Source organism: Gossypium arboreum, chromosome 7, assembly GCF_025698485.1.
Source record: "Gossypium arboreum isolate Shixiya-1 chromosome 7, ASM2569848v2, whole genome shotgun sequence".
In the NCBI taxonomy this organism is placed as follows: domain Eukaryota; kingdom Viridiplantae; phylum Streptophyta; class Magnoliopsida; order Malvales; family Malvaceae; genus Gossypium; species Gossypium arboreum.
In genome coordinates, this window is record NC_069076.1 from 38,711,544 (window position 1) to 38,728,844 (window position 17,301).

Consider the following 17,301-nt stretch of genomic DNA (forward strand, 5'->3'; position numbering starts at 1 on the left):
CCATCAATTTTCTTATTCAAGAGTTCTACCTGATTAGATAGAATGGTGACCGAATCGATGTTATAAACACCGGTTGTTTTTGTTGGCTTTGTCCTCATGACTTGCCACTGATAGTTATTCAGTGACATCTCCTCTATAAATTCATAGGCATCTTCAAGTGTTTTATTATTGATGGTTCCGCTAGCAGCTGCGTCAACCATTTGTCGAGTCGAAGGATTCAGGCCATTATGAAAAGTTTGAACCTGTAGCTAGAGTGGTAACCCATGGTGAGGGCATCTTAGCAAAAGGTCATTATATCTCTCCCATGCATCGTAAAGTGTTTCTAAATCCATCTATACAAAAGAAGAGATATCATTACGTAATTTAGCCGTTTTAGCAGGCGGAATGTATTTTAGTAAAAACTTTTCAGTTATTTGTTCCCAAGTAGTGATTGACCCTCGTGGTAACGAATTCAACCACTGTTTAGCTTTATTCCTTAACGAAAAGGGAAACAACCGAAGGCGGATGGCGTCATCAGAAATGCCATTAATTTTAAAGGTATCGCAAAATTCTAGGAAATTTGCCGAGTGAGCATTGGGATCCTCGTCCTGCAAACCATCAAACTGAACAAACTGTTGTATCATTTGAATTGTGTTATGTTTTAGTTCAAAATTATTTACAGCAATAGCAGGTCTAACTATACTTGACTTAGTTCCTGTTAAATTAGGTTTAGCATAATCATACATAGTGCATGGAGCAGGATTCTGATTTACTGGATTAACAGCAATCGCAGGAGGTATCAGGTTTTCCTGATTTTCAGCCATCTCCTTGGTTGTGGTTTGAATATCGTCCTCTTGCTCGTTCTCTATGTATCTTAAGCTTCGCCTTATTTCTCTTTGGTTTCTGTGAACTGTGCAATCGATCTCACTGTCAGAAAGTAGTCCTGACGGGTTTCTTCTGGTCTTAAACTACAAAAACCTGTCAAAAGAAAATAAATGAAGAATTAGGAAAGAAAATAAAAATTTAAATTGCAATAAAATTAAAATGGCTAAAGTAATAAAAATCGAGTGTTCCTAATATCTTAGTTCCCCAGCAACGGCGCCAAAGACTTGATACCTGATATTCGTGATAGGTTTTAAATATTTATAATGAATCGTTCTTGAAACTAACTATTATCACGATGAAGGCAAGTGTACTTATCGAACAATAGTATAGCTTTAGCAAGATCGGACTATCGAACCCAAAGGAACTAAAAGTACTAGTATCAACTTTCTTTTTATTATCTAGCCTAAAAAAATAAAAGGGTTTTGTTTATCTAACTAATTCACTAAACTAAGAAATCACAGAAAAGAAAATTGGGGAAAATACTTTTTGGAAAACTCGATTGATTAAGACAATACCTAAGGAAAATCCACCTAGACTTTACTTGTTATTTGACTCTGAATCGGACGATTTATTCATTTAACTTGTTCCGTAGAGATCCCTAAGTTATATTATTATCTCTCTCGAGACTAACAATGTAACGCCCCCACGCCCGAGACCGTCGCCGGAGTCGAGTATGAGGTGTTACTAAGCTTAGTTTAACATTTTTAGAACTTTGGATTTTTTGTTTCTACATTCACAGCTTTTAAGCTACTTACGTCACAGTCACAAGAAAAATCATATCTCGAGTTAAGAAACTCGAAATCAAGATCCGTAAATTTTCCCTGAATCTAGACCCATATACCTATCTACTAATGTTTTTATAAAATTTTTGGTTGGGCCAATTAGTACAGTTTATTAGTTAAAGTTACCCCTGTTTTAGGACTTGGCTGGTCTGACCTCTGTTTACTACGAACCACATTTCTCTTTGTAAAAATTTCATATGACTATTAGGTTTGTTTCTCCTAAAACTAGACTCAATAAGGATTCTGAGGATATAAAATACACCACCTAATTATATCTTTACAATTTATGGTGAATTTCTAAATTAGGAACAGGGGATTCAGAAACTGCTATGACCCTGTTTCACTAAAATTCAAATATCTTCTAACATATAATTCCTTTACCTATTTAATTTGTTTCATGTGAAACTAGACATAATAATATTCAATTTGATATGTAATCCATCACCAAATTCAATTTCTATGATTATTAGTAAATTTTCAGACTCACATCAGTGTTGCTGCAGTATTCTGTTTATGGCAAATTTCATCCCTCTTATGAGTTTTTATGCACTAAGTATCTTAATAATTTTCCTTAACATCAAACATAATCTAAACTTACCATTTTCATAATTTATCATTATCAAATATTTTCTCAACCATTCTGTCACCATATCATAAGATCATTTACACAAAATAAGTATATTGCTATACATGCCATACTTAAATTTACAAGCCATTTACCAAAATCTTAGGATAGTGTGGTGAGCCTTGACCTATCCCGACTCTGAGGCGGCTTGTCCAAAACTACAATGAGTAAGAAGGAGGAGTAAGCATAAATGCTTAGTAAGTTCATATGCAAATAATAAGTAACATAACAAACAGTTATACCAATCAACATTAGCATACATCACTAAAACACATATCACATTTCTGATCATTTTTCATCATCTTATTACCTTATAGTGGTTGTATCAATACTCAACCCTAGGGTTAAATACATACCTGTCCAAAATATCCATTTCACATCACTCACCAATACGTCTCTTTACATCTCAAATATTCCTCCATTGAGTAGAACTTTACCCGTTTAACACATCGGAATATAATTCGGATACACGGATAAATTGCACATAAGTGCCACATATTCAATCAAGCAATCATGTAACCCGCCCATAAGCAAACTCGGACTCAACTCAACGAGCTCGGGCGTTCGCATCCATAAGTGAACTCGGACTCAACTCAACGAGTTCGGATGCCTAGTTACATCTCACGAACTCGGACTCAACTCAACGAGTTCGGACATTCGCATCCATAAGTGAACTCGGACTCAACTCAACGAGTTCGGATGCTCAACCATCCTAGTGACATGTCACTTGTATCCTAATCTATTCCTAAGGTTCAAACGGGATTTTCTCGAACACTTATCCTTGCCGTCTTAGTAGAATGCGAAATCAATACTCGGTAACAATTATATTTAACAAGTAGCTCACATAATTTACATATTATTTGAAATTAACCACAAAGCATACATTTCATAATGAAATTCAGCATAACACATAATTAATATCAATAACTTAAAAATAACAATTATGCTACATTATTTACACATGAACTTACCTTGGTACCAAAATACAAGGATTTTGCAATTTAGTCCATAATCTTTTCTTTTCCTCGATTGAGGTCGATTCCACGTCTTTCTTGATCTAAAATAACACATTTAGCTCATTTAATACTCACATTATCAAATTAATCCTTTACTCAAATTTTGGCAAAATTACAATTTTACCCCTAAACTTTTGCATATTTACATTTTTGCCCCTAGGCTCGGGATTAAACTTTATTCCTTATTCTTATGTTTTACAACATGCTGATCACTTTTTTCTCCTATGGCAACATCAAATTCTCACTCTAACATGTACTTGTGACTATTAGGTATTTTTACCGATTAAGCCCTTTTACTCGTTTTTGCTTAAAATCGAGTAGTACAAGTTGTCTAACATAATTTAAAACCTCATATTCTATCATAAAACATCAAAATACACAAATTTAACCTATGGCTATTTTTCCAAATATAAACCCTAAGTTGAATTATTGCTAACATAAGCCTAATCGAGCTACCGGGATTCCAAAAACGTAAAGAACATTAAAAACGGGGCTTGGAATCACTTACTATGCAGCTTGGAAGCTTGAAACAAACCCTAGCTATGGAGAACCCTTGAAATTTCGGCCTAATGAAGAAGATGGACAAAAATTGGCTTTTAATTTTGTTTTTAATTCATTTTAATAACTAAATGACCAAAATACCCTTACTACTAAACTTTCCAAAAATTCCTTCCATGTCCTAATTTTGTCCATGAACTTAAAATTGGTAAAATTGCTATTTAAGACCTCCTCATTAATATTCCAAAACAATTTCATACTAAAAACTTCTAGAATGCAAGTTTTGCAACTTATTCGATTTAGTCCCTACTTTCAATTTAAGCACTTTAGGCATAGAATTTCATCACGAAATTTTTGCACAATCATGCAATCATATCATAATCATCAAAATAATTATAAAATAATTATTTCTATCTCGAATTTGTGGTCACGAAACCACTATTCCGATTAGGCCCTAATTCGGGATATTACAAACAACGTCTAACCCTAGATTGAATAATTAAAATCTCTTTCTAATTAATGCCCTAGGGTTGCATTAACTCTATCTATGGATCCCCTTATTAGGTTTCACCCTAATCTGACAAAATCTTGTCACCCTATCTCTAGGCGTGCAATCAACTCCGCTTAAATATGAAAAATTTACTCTTAGAGAGGGTCTATTCCTCCTCTAAATAAGAGCTTAACTTGAATCAATATCCTGGAATATCAAAGCAAGAATTAAGAACACATAATTAAGAACAAGTCAAATATTTGTCATACAATTCAGATAATAATAACAAGATCCGTCTTAGGTTTCATTCCCCTTAGGTATTTAGGGGTTTTAGTTCATACTAATGAAAAAAAACATCTCAAAAGAATAAAAATAACAAAACATAAGAAACCCCAAAACTCCTGAGGGAATTTGAAGGGAGATCTTCAGTCTTGATGGTGAATCCAGCTTCTGAGGTGGATTGATCGACTTTCCTTGAGCAATTCCTTGCTTCCTCCTGTGTCTCCTTAGGTGTTTAAATAGGCTTTGGAATGCCTAAGAGCCCTCAAAATTGGCCTTTTCCGAATTGGACTAAACTTGGGCTCGGCATGGACACACCCATATGTGATTGCTTAAGGTCGTGGTCAAGGCTGTTAAATAGGCACAAGCATGTGATCTACCTGTGTAAATCATGCTTTGACCTTGCCAAAGGGACACGGCATTGTGGTCTGCCCGTGTGAGGAAGTCCAGGCCGTGTTGATTTTGTACGTTGGCTCATTTTTTCCGTTTTTGGCCCGTTTCTCGTTCTTTTTATTCTCCTATGCTCACCTAAGTATAAAACATGAAATTAAAGGATTAGAAGCATCAAATTCACCAATTCTAAGGAGAAACCATCCATAAATGCATTAGGCATGGGGTAAAAATATGTATAAATTACGGTTTATCAAGACCAGTTTAGGGATATTACAAGTCCCAAGTGTAATCTTGGATTATCAGTTGGCAAACCACCAGTCTGACCAACTGGTTGAAGCATCTGAAACATTACAGGTTTCAGTTCAAAGTGGGGCCTAACTATTCCAGGATTCATGTTGTCTAAGATAGGCACTATAGGCTCTCAAATTGGCCTATCCTGATCATCAAACATCTAAGTAAGAGGAGGATTAACATTCGAAGCTCTCGGATTAAGTTGCTCATTCATAGCAGGTGGATTGTTATCATCTTGATTCATTTATCTTTGTTCTCTTCACCTTCTTAACAAGGTCCTTTCAATTTCTGGATCTAATGGATAGAGTTCTTCAGCAGGAGTGCCTCTACGCATGCAGCTAGTAATAGACCTCTTGAGATCACAAAACAAACAAATTAGCAACTAAAACTATAAAAATTGCAATAACAAAAACTAAAGTTACCAATCGCCAATCCTTGGAAACAATGCCAAAAACTTGTCTCCTGTGAATATGATGTGCGAATTGTGCAACTGTACACTCGAATCAAGTAATAAAGTGATGAGTGAGTATCGTTCCAACAAGGATTCGATGAGTGATTTTTGTCTAAGTTATCACAATTGAACAAAAATGATAAATATATCGAATGATGTTTAATGAAATTAGAATGGGATTAATACATTAGAAGTGAGACTAATGAAGTATACTAGCAGAGATTACCATTGCAACAAATCAAACAAGAGTACTAAGGACTTTAGGAATGTTGGAATATTGGTCGTAAAGGCTGGGATTACTAAGGGAATTATTTTAACCTGTGAACAATGTTGTGGCAAAACTATGGCAAACTTACTATTCGATTGGGTATTAATTTGGTTTACCTCTGTCGAAAGCAAGACCTAGGGTTACTCACCCCTAAGGCATTATATGTCTATAGGATCGGGATTAGCAACTACTACTATAGCTCAAACCTCTAAATCATATAAGGTAAGGCTCCATGTCTAGAATTTACACTACTATTTCACTCAACATTTACTTGTATTACCCAACTTTGGTCCAGGTAACCTAATTCTGCTGGTGTCAAGCTACCTTAAGACTTATTGAGCATTCATCAACACTTTCTTAAGCATTTAAACAAAAACAACCATTGGGTAAAGTAGTAATATGAACCATATTAATCCATAAACATTAGTTGAAGTTAAAACATCATTCAAAGCAAATCCCAACCGTATTAAGTTAGCTCATGGTTGGTCTACTCAAATTTAAGTTGTTTTCGTATCATTAATATCCCAAAATATCAATTTAGAATAGAAGAATTGAAACAAAATGCTGAGGAAGAAATCTGGGTTTCAAAACTCAAATCCCCCCAACTCAGCGTCTTGTTGCTTATCTTCACCAAATTTCATAGTCAGTTTAACTTGCCCTTCTTGCCACCGTGAGACCTCTATCTCAGCTCAAAAAAATTATTGTCTTTTGTCTTTCCCCTTTTTATTTCCTTTTATACTTGGGTTGTCCTCTAGGGTAAAAGTCTTCAGCCAATGATTGCTTTTTCCCTAATGCTGAGGTGAATATTCTCCATTACACGTGCATGTAGAGGACCAAATGTTGAGTACTTTCATTGTTGACTGGGTGTTTGTCATTTTTTTGTTTGTCATTTTTTTTGCCAGCATTGCCATGGAAACCTCTCATAATGCTTTGACAAGCCTCCATCTTTTGCTATCTTTCTCCCTTAAACCTACCATTCAGCCACAACAAGACCTTTCCACAAGCAATTAAAAGTAAAAATGCAATAAACTAATCATCATCTCAAGTTCTTAGATGCACTGCTCGATTGAATAGAAATGATCATGCAAATACCTAAAATGAAGCTAATTTTACTTAAGTACAAGCAATCAATTAAGTCTAAAAGTATGAATTATAACACTTTTCAAGAGTTATTAGTGATCATGATCAACTAGTAAGAACATGGATTTCCATCCAATTAATACATGAACCAAATTACATAGGCATTCACACATACTAATAATCGTGTAACGTTTGGCCATCATTCTAACTTAAGTAAAGCTCTGTGGGGAGTTACTTAAATAGAATATCTTGAGTGTATAACCATCAACTAAACACCTATCACTTCATGCACCACAAATGAGTCATTGTGGGAAAATCTCACCGATAGCACTATAAATGTGTTTTTGGATAAGCGGATCCTTGATGTATTCGGGTTTTGAACCAAATGATCTTTTTTGTTATTCTCGTACCACGAATTGCTTCGAGTGTAGGCTCGAACCAATTGAATCAAAACATAAAACTAGAAAAGGTTTTTCTTTTGGGGTAAAAATGAATATTCTCTCTTCTTTAATACAAATTGATAAAATTGTTATTTTGGAAAAATATATTTAAAAGTTGAGAATAAAATCTCTCTATTTTTCAACAGAATAACAATCTCTCAAAACCTATATTCTTAGCTCTACTGGTGTCATCTATTTATAGGAAGAGAAGGTAAAACCCTTGTAGAGTTGTAGAGGTTTATTTTAAATAAAAACAACAACATCCTACTTAGAGTAGGAGAGGGATAAATGAATCAAACTTGTATTTCTACTAGGGTTGCCACCCCCTACATGTTATATGAAAAGTTTTGGGCCTCTCATACATTGGGTCTAATTATGAGTACTTCTTAGGCCTTTTTAACCCAGTACTCTATAATGTGATCCAACCTAATTCAGTTTTTCTATTTCTCAAATAAATATTAATATTTATATATAAAACAATTTTCTCATCCCTATTTTACCCCTAACAAGATTTTAATGATTTTACCCATAGTAAACTTTTGACAATTTTGCCTTTGGTAAAATTTTTTGAAAATATGTCCCATATTTCACAACTCAACATGTTCATTATGATCGAATGGTTTATTTTCATTTTCAGGCTTCAAAACAATCCAAAAACATAAGCTCATTCTTCCGATATTTTTTAAGTAACTTATATAGGATTGCAAATTTCCATTTCCATTTTTAGTTCCATTTCCATTTTTGGAAACCTACATTTATTTCCAAATGATTCCATTTCTCGATTTTGGAGAAAACCATAATCATTCTTGAATTTTTCCCATTTCTCTTTTCCTATTCATTCCGTTCATTTCTATCTAAACATGCAATTCATTTTTGGTTTCAACGAGCTAGCAAATGGATCAATTGCACATATGTAGTTAAGGCTCAAATGATTTATAATTAAGTTTGGGTTTTCACCTATTAATTATAAACTCATTTAGTTACGAAGTCATTCCACTTTAGTATCGTGACTAAGCTCTCCCAACGACATATCATTATGAAAGCAACTACTCAATGTTCATCCAATGACCTTATCACAAGTGTGTTACCCTCAAAGGATATCATCTATCTCTTTGGGATAATACATGTTCTCCCAATATTATCCTAATTTATCTTATGGCAACTATTACATCTTACTTTATGAAAAGTCAGTTACTATCAAATAGTGATCAAGTCATCTATCACAAAGACAGACGACCCATGGCAACATTTACTTTTCATCAACCATGTAATCCAATGAGATAATATCATTTACCCATGTTTTGGGCTATGAATTCCAATGTTGTAAATGGCGCTACATACTACAAAAATCTTACACCCAATGCACCAGCTTTTGGTTCCTTATATATTTAAACTTAGGATTTTACTTACATCAAAGTGTACGAGTCACGCATACATAGTCCACCATCCACTCAAGCTTTAGGTATGCCACACTATGAACGTCACAAGTGAATATATGCATAAATGAATTCAGGATCTATTCTTATTGAGTCCAGTCCAATGTCCTGTCAGTCCAGTTAGTCACATCTATGTCTCTATCTTTCTGGACTCATCACTCCGATGCCCAAGACAAGGCATCTCCCTAATTGGACTTGATAAATTACATATTAGTCTTTCAATTAGTTTGCTCATTTCTGATTAAACTAAAGACATGTTTAGGTTTGTCTACCAATACAAACTTTCTTTCTTTATTACGATCTGACCATGTAATAGCGCTTAATATTAGTTAAATATTGACAACCAGTGAGCAACATTTGCTTCATTTTTCTTTGCGTGCAAAAACTATGTGAGGAAAATATACAAAGTATTAATTTAATTCATGAATAATTTTATAAACCAATCTGTCCAGAAAATTATAAATGTACTTAACGAAAATACTACACTTAGGGCACCAGATCCAACAGGGATGTCACGATAATGTGATTTATTCTCCACATAAGCAGACGTATTTTTTTACTCCAAGTAGGACTTCTTCTTCCAATTGAACTCTGATTACTTCAGGGCTATTTTATACATTTTTTTCCTTTAGTTTTGAGCATATTTAAAGGGCCAATGTAACCCTGATTTGAGTGCCAATTAAGATGTAGTCACATGCGCCACTCAAGAGAGCTTAGAGGTAAGGCCAATTAAAAGGCAATTAATACTACAGGGCAAATCTTTTAGGGGCGACAAGAAGTAGTCGTAGGATTTTCAGTGAGAGTTTTCATGCTAACTATGGAAAGAATTTTGTACACCTTTTGAGAGAACTCTATAAGAGTTTGGGTTTTGTTTTTAAGTTTACTTTATGAGAGTTAGGGCATTATTTTTGGGGTTTGGGTTTTGTACATTTAGTACCTTTAGGTTTACTTTCTCCATATTGTACTAACATTTATTTACTCATTTAGTGAAATGTCGAAGCCTCCTTTGCCTGTGGTTTTTATCCTCTTCGGAGGAGTTTTCCATGTAAAACTTGTGTTCGATCTTCTTTACTTTTTCTATTTTGTTGTTTATACGGTTCAATCTACAACAAAAGCTACAAAACTTCAAGCGCGAAATGGGTCAACTTCTAGATCCCTCATAACCTTTTGATAACCCTCACCTCTAAATATGATCAAGGTTAATTGTGACACTTCTTTAATAAGAAGTTCTAGTATGACGAGGTTAGCAGGAATAGCTAGAGATAACAATGAGAAAGTTCTTGATGGATTCAATGCATAAGCAAAGTCTTCTAATGTGTTTGTGGTTAAAACAAGATTTGAGACATGTCAGCAAGTGTAGGAGATATTATTTCAATCCCTGCGAATATTAGTTCCATTTGTTTTTGTTGAGTATTCCACGTATCTCAGTCAAATTTAAAAGATAATCTCTTAGTTAAACTTTATTTACTTGTTTCAGTCAAACTCTAATTAGTCAAGATTATTTTTTTATTATTTGACCTATGAATTTAGCCTATAAATAGATTCTTTTACAACTTTAGAAAAAACACCCATTAAAGATTAGAACTCATAACATTTTTGGAGAATTTTTTTGTTTACATTTTGAGGGTTTTTTATTTTCGGGTTTCGGGGTTTAGTTTTTATCTCCATCATTTGTACTCTTCGTTATTTTGCCATTATAGTAAAATTATCTTTGCCCGTGGTTTTTTATCCTCTTTAGAGGGGTTTTTCCGCGATAAATTTGTGTGTTTAATTTCTCAATTTCTTCTGCTATTTTTTACTTGTTTGTTGCATAATTGGGTCAATCCCCAACAAGTGGTATCAAGAGCTAGTTCAATTTCTATAGATTAGCTCATTCAGAGATGGCAACAACAAGGTTTGACATTTAGAAGTTCGATGGTGTCACAAATTTCAATCTGTGGCAAGTTCAGATGATGGCAATTCTAATTTAGACTGCCCTAAAAAAGGTCGTTACCAAGAAAAAGCCTGAGAATCTAGATTAGATAGAATGGGAAGAGCTTGATGAAAAGACCTTGTCTGCAATCTAGTTGTGCCTCGTGAATAGGGTTTTATAAGAGGTGATGGAGAAAACCTCATCTGCCTTGTGGAAAAGTTAAAAACTCTTTATGCGACTAAGTCTCTAGCTAACCGTTTAGTGTTGAAATAATGTCTATTTACGTTTTGTATGAGCAAAGGTAAGCTTCTTAGAGATCACATTAGTCAATTTATTACTCTTTTAAATGATTTAAAGAATGTTAAGGTTAAGATTTACGATGAAGATCAGATTATGCTATTATTTGCTATTTACCCTCTTCATACAAGTCTTTCAAGGTGGCCTTGATTTATGGAAGAGACAAACTCTCGTTCGAGGATGTAAAAGGTCATTTGTTAAGTAAAGACAAACTCGATAATGAGTTTGGTTCGGATAACAAGGCAGATAGGGAAGCTTCAGTTTTGGTAACATCAAAGAAATGAGACAAAAGGTGTCGCTATTGTAATAAGTTAGGTCACATCAAAGCAAATTGTTACAAACTGCAAAATAAAAGGGCTGTTGAGAGATTGAAGAAGATGTAGCTGGGGTTAATTTGGTCGATGAAAGCGATGATGATTTAATGTTAGTATCAACAAGCGATAGCTCCTAGCTTACATCTGAGTGGATTCTAGATTTAGGGTGTTCTTTCCACATGTGTCCTGTGACAACCCGAATTAGGGCCTAATCGGAATAGTGGTTTCGTGACCACAAATCCGAGATAGAAATAATTGTTTTATAATTATTTTGGGGTTTATGATATGATTGCATGATTGTGTGAAAATTTCGTGATGAAATTCTATGCCTAAAGTGCTTAAATTGAAAGTAGGGATTAAATCTAATAAGTTGCAAAATTTGCATCCCAGAAGTTTTTAGTATGAAATTGTTTTGGAATATTAATTAGGAGGTCTTAAATAGCAATTTGACCAATTTTATGTTCATGGACAAAATTAGGACATGGAAGGAATTTTGAAAGTTTAGTAAGGAGGGCATTTTGGTCATTTGGATATTAAATGAAATAAAATGGGAAAAATAACACAAAATTGATCATCATCCTCCTTAGTTGCTGCGAATTCTCCCTCTCTCCATAGCTAGGGTTTCTTCAATTTTCAAGCTCCATAGTAAGTGATTCCAAGCCCCGCTTTTAATGTTCTTTACGTTTTGGAATCCGGAAGCTCGATTAAGCTTATGCTAGTAATAATTTAACCTAGGGTTCACATTTGGAAAAATACCCATAGGTGAAATTTGTGTATTTTGATGTTTTATGATAGAATATGAGGTTTTAAATTATGTTAAATAACTTGTGCTACTCGGTTTTAAGTGAAAAGCAGTAAAGCAGCATAATCGGTAAAAATACCTATTATTCATAACTATATGATAGAGTGAGAATTTGATGTTGTTGTAGAAGAGAAAATGTTCAGCATATCATAAAATATAAGAATAAGGGCTGAAATTAAATTCCGAGCCTAGGGGCAAAATTGTAATTTTGAAAAGTTAGGGGCAAAATGTAATTTTTCCATGATGTGATTTTGGATTGAAATAAATAGTATGAGTATTAAATGAGCTAAATGTGTTATTATAGATCAAGAAAGACGCGAATTGATCTCGAGCAGGGAAGGAAAAAGTTTTGGACTAAATTGCAAAATTTCCACATTTTGCACCAAGGTAAGTTTGTATGTAAATATTACAATAATTTCATGTACATTCTTATATTTCAGCCTATTATATAAATATACTAGCTGATGTTAAAATATAAATCGACTATTGGAAGAATGGAAATAAATATAGAGAGAGATCCGGTTGAACATTCGGAGAGATCGAATGAAATAGAGGGCGTAGCTAGGTCACATGTATGATCTTGAGTGCACATCATGTGTACAAGAAAGCTTCTGAGACACCTGTAGTAGCTAGGTCACATGTGTGATACGAGATGTATCCCATGTAGACAAGAGAGCTACGTGAAAGATAAATGTAGCTAGGTGCATGCGTGATTCCAAGTGAAGGACACCATGTAGACAAGAGAGCTACGTGAAAGATAAATGTAGCTAGGTGCATGCGTGATTCCAAGTGAAGGACACCATGTAGACAAGAGAGCTACGAGACAAATCGGTTGGGTCGCATGAGTGGTACTAAGTGTTCACCATGTGTACAAGAGAGCCGAACTAAGCGAAGTATGATGGTGGGGTGTGTCTTTGAAACCATTAAATATCGAGGATTGATCCAAATTGTTCAACGGGATGGTTTTGTGGTGATATTGTGGTTTGGACCTACACTTATGGTGAATGAAATGTGGTGAAAATGATTTGTGGTATATACATATATAAGATAAAATGAGGTTAGCATAAAGAATGTGTGAAAGAGTGAAATTAGCATTAAAACTGTTTTTAGATGGTAGCAGTGACATGATTTTGAAAAATCACCAAAAATAGGAGGAATATAATTAGAGGTTGAATGAGATGTGAAATTAAAGTTTAATGAGTCTACTTTCATATAAAAGAAACAGAGCAAGCAAAGGAATTCTATATTTTGAGATATTTACAATTGTATGTGACTTGCTCAGGATGAATACGTGATCCCCTGTTCCAACTTTGAAAAATCATTAAAAATTGTACAAAGAAAATTAAGAAATATAGTTTACATGCCTAAATTCCTTATTGAGACTAGTTTTAAATGAAACAGACTTCAGGGTTGTTTGAATTGTGTACTGAGAGAAATTCAATTTGTAGTGAACAGAGGTCAGATCAGTCGAGCTGTGTAACAGGGGAAACTTTAACTAATAAACTGTACTAATCGGCTGAACCAAAAATTATAGAAAAAAATTAGAAAAAATATTTATGAGTCTAGATTCAGGGAAATTTTATGGATTTGAATTTCGAGTTTTGTAACTCGAGTTATGATTTATTTAGTGAACATGACGCAGCAGAGACAGCTTAAACAAAGTGGAATGAATAGTGAAGTTAAAGTAGATATACTTGAATTGTTGTGTAAACATGTTAGATTTTTTTAATTAGTATTTACATACTTACTTACTAAGCTATAAGCTTACTTTGTTTCTCTCTTTTGTCTTATAGTGTTCTTCGGCTTGCTCAGGAGTTAAGGATCGTGAAGATCTACCCGCACTATCATACTTTAGGGTATTTGAACTAAACGTTTTGAATTATGGCATGTATAGTAGGCTTAATTATTTTGTTACGTGTCATATTTGTCTAGGTTTAAAATATTAGTTACAGTACTCGACCAGCTAATTTGTACAAGCCATTAAAGTTGGCTAATATTGTTCAAGACATATTATACGATGCACTATCAAATTGGATGACATATTTATATTTCGGTTATGTTTAATGGTATGTGTTATGTTCTGGTAATACCTTGTATCCTGTTCCGGCGATGGTAACGGGTAAGGGGTGTTACATTTAGTGGTATCAGAGCTATGGTTTAGTCGGTTCTCGGACTAATAAAGTGTGTGTAAAAGTCTAGCTATACATGCCATAAAAATATTGTGATAGTGTGGTGACTCCTGATTATTCTAAACTGTGTTTTGTTTTAATATAGTAATGGATCCTAAAGGCTGCGGTGATGATCTTTGCTAGTAATGTGCCGGCTCCCGCACAAGGGACCGCGCCTGTGGAAAGTAGACCTGAGACATTGAGACAAGGAGATGAGGCTCGGGATGCCTTTCTCCAAATGATGAACAATTGGTATACTGAATTTATTCGAGCAAATCCAAATGCTCAACCTCCTCCACCCCTCCTATACCTCGGCGATTCTCATGGCTGCTCAAGGTATAGATTTGGTAAGAATGAACAAGCCTCCGGTTGACAAGATTCGAAAACAAGGGGAAGAGTTTAGAGCAAAGGTCGATGATGATCCCGAGAAAGCGGAATTACGGCTTGAAAATTCTACCGTGTATTTGATGAGCTCTCATGTACACAGGAATGCTTAAAGTGTCTTGTATCACTTTTGAGAGATTGACTTACCACCGGTGGAAGACTTTGGTTGCAGTGGTGCCAAAAGAAAAAGTTACTTGGGATTTCTTCGGGAAGAATTTAGAAAGAAATACATAAGTCGTGATTTATTGATCAAAACGGAAGGAGTTCCTTGAATTGAAGCAGGGAAAATGTCGTAGTAGAGTATGAGCGAATTTGTAAGACTCAACAAGTATGCCTGAGAATGTGTGTCCACCGAGGCCATTATGTGTAGAAGATTTGAAGATGGGCTGAATGAGGACATTAAAGTGCTTGTAGGAATTTTGGAGTTGAAAGAATTTGTAGTATTGGTTGATCGAGCTCTTAAAGCGAAGAATTGAACAAAGAAAGAAGAAAAGTCTGCTATTGAGGCCCGAGATGTCGAGAAAAAGACAGATAAGCAAGCCATTTCAATCTCAACCTAAGAGGTCCAAAGAGACAAACCCTCGAATGATAGTTTCAATTGGGGATTCACACGAGATCGTGGTAGAGCATATTCGGGTCTAAAGCTCAAGCTACTTGATGGCAAGTGTGGGTAATGTGCGACCTAGAAAGCCCGAGTGTCGACAATGTGGCGAGCAACATTATGGTGAGTGTTGGGGACCGAAGCGAGCTTGTTTCAGTCGGTTCTCATGAGTATTTTATTAGAGATTGTCCGGAGAAAGTTAAAGAAGAAAGATTTGAGTGCTAGATGAATACCACCGCTAGTAGAGGTAGACCACCGAGAAATCTGGAGGTGGGACTAGTAGTAAAGCGTGATGAAAGATTTAACGGCAAGATCGAAGCTAGAGCACTGCTAGAGCTTATGCTATCGTGCGAGAAGATGCATCATCTCCGATGTTATTCTTGGTACATTTTCTCTATGATACTATTGTTATTGCATTGATTGATCCGGGTCCACTCATTCCTATATTTGCATGAATTTAGTATCCAATAAAAGTTGCTGTTGAATTTCTTGAGTTTACGATTAAAGTGTCGAACCCTTAGGCCAATATGTGCTAGTTGACAAGGTTTGCAAGAATTGCCCATTAATGATTCAAGGTCACATTTTTCGGCCAACTTGATCTTTGTTACCATTTGGTGAGTTTGACGTTATCTTGGGAATGGATGGTTAACATTGTATGATGCTAAGGTAGATTGTAAACAAAAGACACTAGAGTTGAAATGTGAAAATGGAGAAATTCGTGGGTTGAAACAGATGAATCAAATAAATTGCCTATGGTGATTTCGCACATGTCCGCACGTAAATACATGAGAAAAGGGTGTGAAGCTTATCGGCTTATGTAATGAATATTGAGTTGCCTCAACTGAAATTTGAATCGATCTGGATAGTCTGTGAGTTTCGGATGTATTTCTGAGGAATTGCACGGGTTGCCTCGAGCAGAGAGATAGATTTTGCCATTGATTTGTTCTGGGTCTTGCCGATCTCGATTGCTCCATATAGAATGGCTCATTGAATTAAAAGAATTGAAGGCTCGATTCAGGGAGTTAACGGACAAGGGATTTGTGAGACCGAGTTTCTCTCCCGGGGGTGCTCTGTATTATTCAAAGAAGAAGGATGGTTCAATGAGACTTTGCATTGATTACCGTCGACTTAATAAGGTGACTATAAAGAACAAGTACCGTTGCCAAGGATTGATGATTTATTCGATCGGTTAAAGGGGCCACAGTGTTTTCAAAGATTGATTTGAGGTCCGGTTACTACCAATTTGAGAGTTAAGGAGTCGAGATGTGCGAAAACCGCCTTTAGGACAAGGTATGGACATTATGAGTTTCTTGTGATGCCTTTCGACAACAAATGCTCCACTATATTTATGGACTTAATGAATCGGATCTTGACCATATTTGGATAAGTTTGTAGTAGTGTTTATAGATGACATTTTAATTTATTCTCGAGATGAGTCTGAACATGCCGAACACTTGAGAACTATATTGCAGATCTTGAGAGAAAAGAAACTTTTGCCAAGTTTAGTAAAAGTGAGTTCGGCCGTGAAGTCGATTTTTGGGGCATATAGTCTCGGTGATGGTATTCGGTGGATCCAAGCAAGATTTCTGCGATCGTTGATTGAAACCGCCAAGAATGTATCCGAGGTTAGAAGCTTTTTAGGCTTAGCCGGGTATTATAGACGTTTTGTTGAAGGATTTTCGATGATTGCCTCTCCTATGACTAAGTTGTTGCAAAAGAATGTTAAGTTTGAATGGATGATAAATGTCAACAAAGTTTTGAAAAATTGAAAGCACGATTGTGAAGCACCAATTTTAGTACTGCCCGAGTCGGAAAGGAGTTCAGTAATTTATAGTGATGCATCATTGATGGCCTTGGATGTGTGTTGATGCAAGAGGGTAAAGTGGTAGCTTATGCTTGAGGCAGTTAAA

At 35.2% G+C, this 17,301-nt stretch overlaps 1 non-coding gene across 1 annotated transcript; it reads left to right on the forward strand.

Moving 5' to 3' along the window:
• The first annotated feature begins 258 nt into the window (after nucleotides 1-258).
• On the forward strand, nucleotides 259-365 carry LOC128296187 (small nucleolar RNA R71). The gene has a single exon (XR_008286735.1). It is a non-coding gene; the product is annotated as a small nucleolar RNA R71 (small nucleolar RNA).
• Nucleotides 366-17,301: the final 16,936 nt, after the last annotated feature.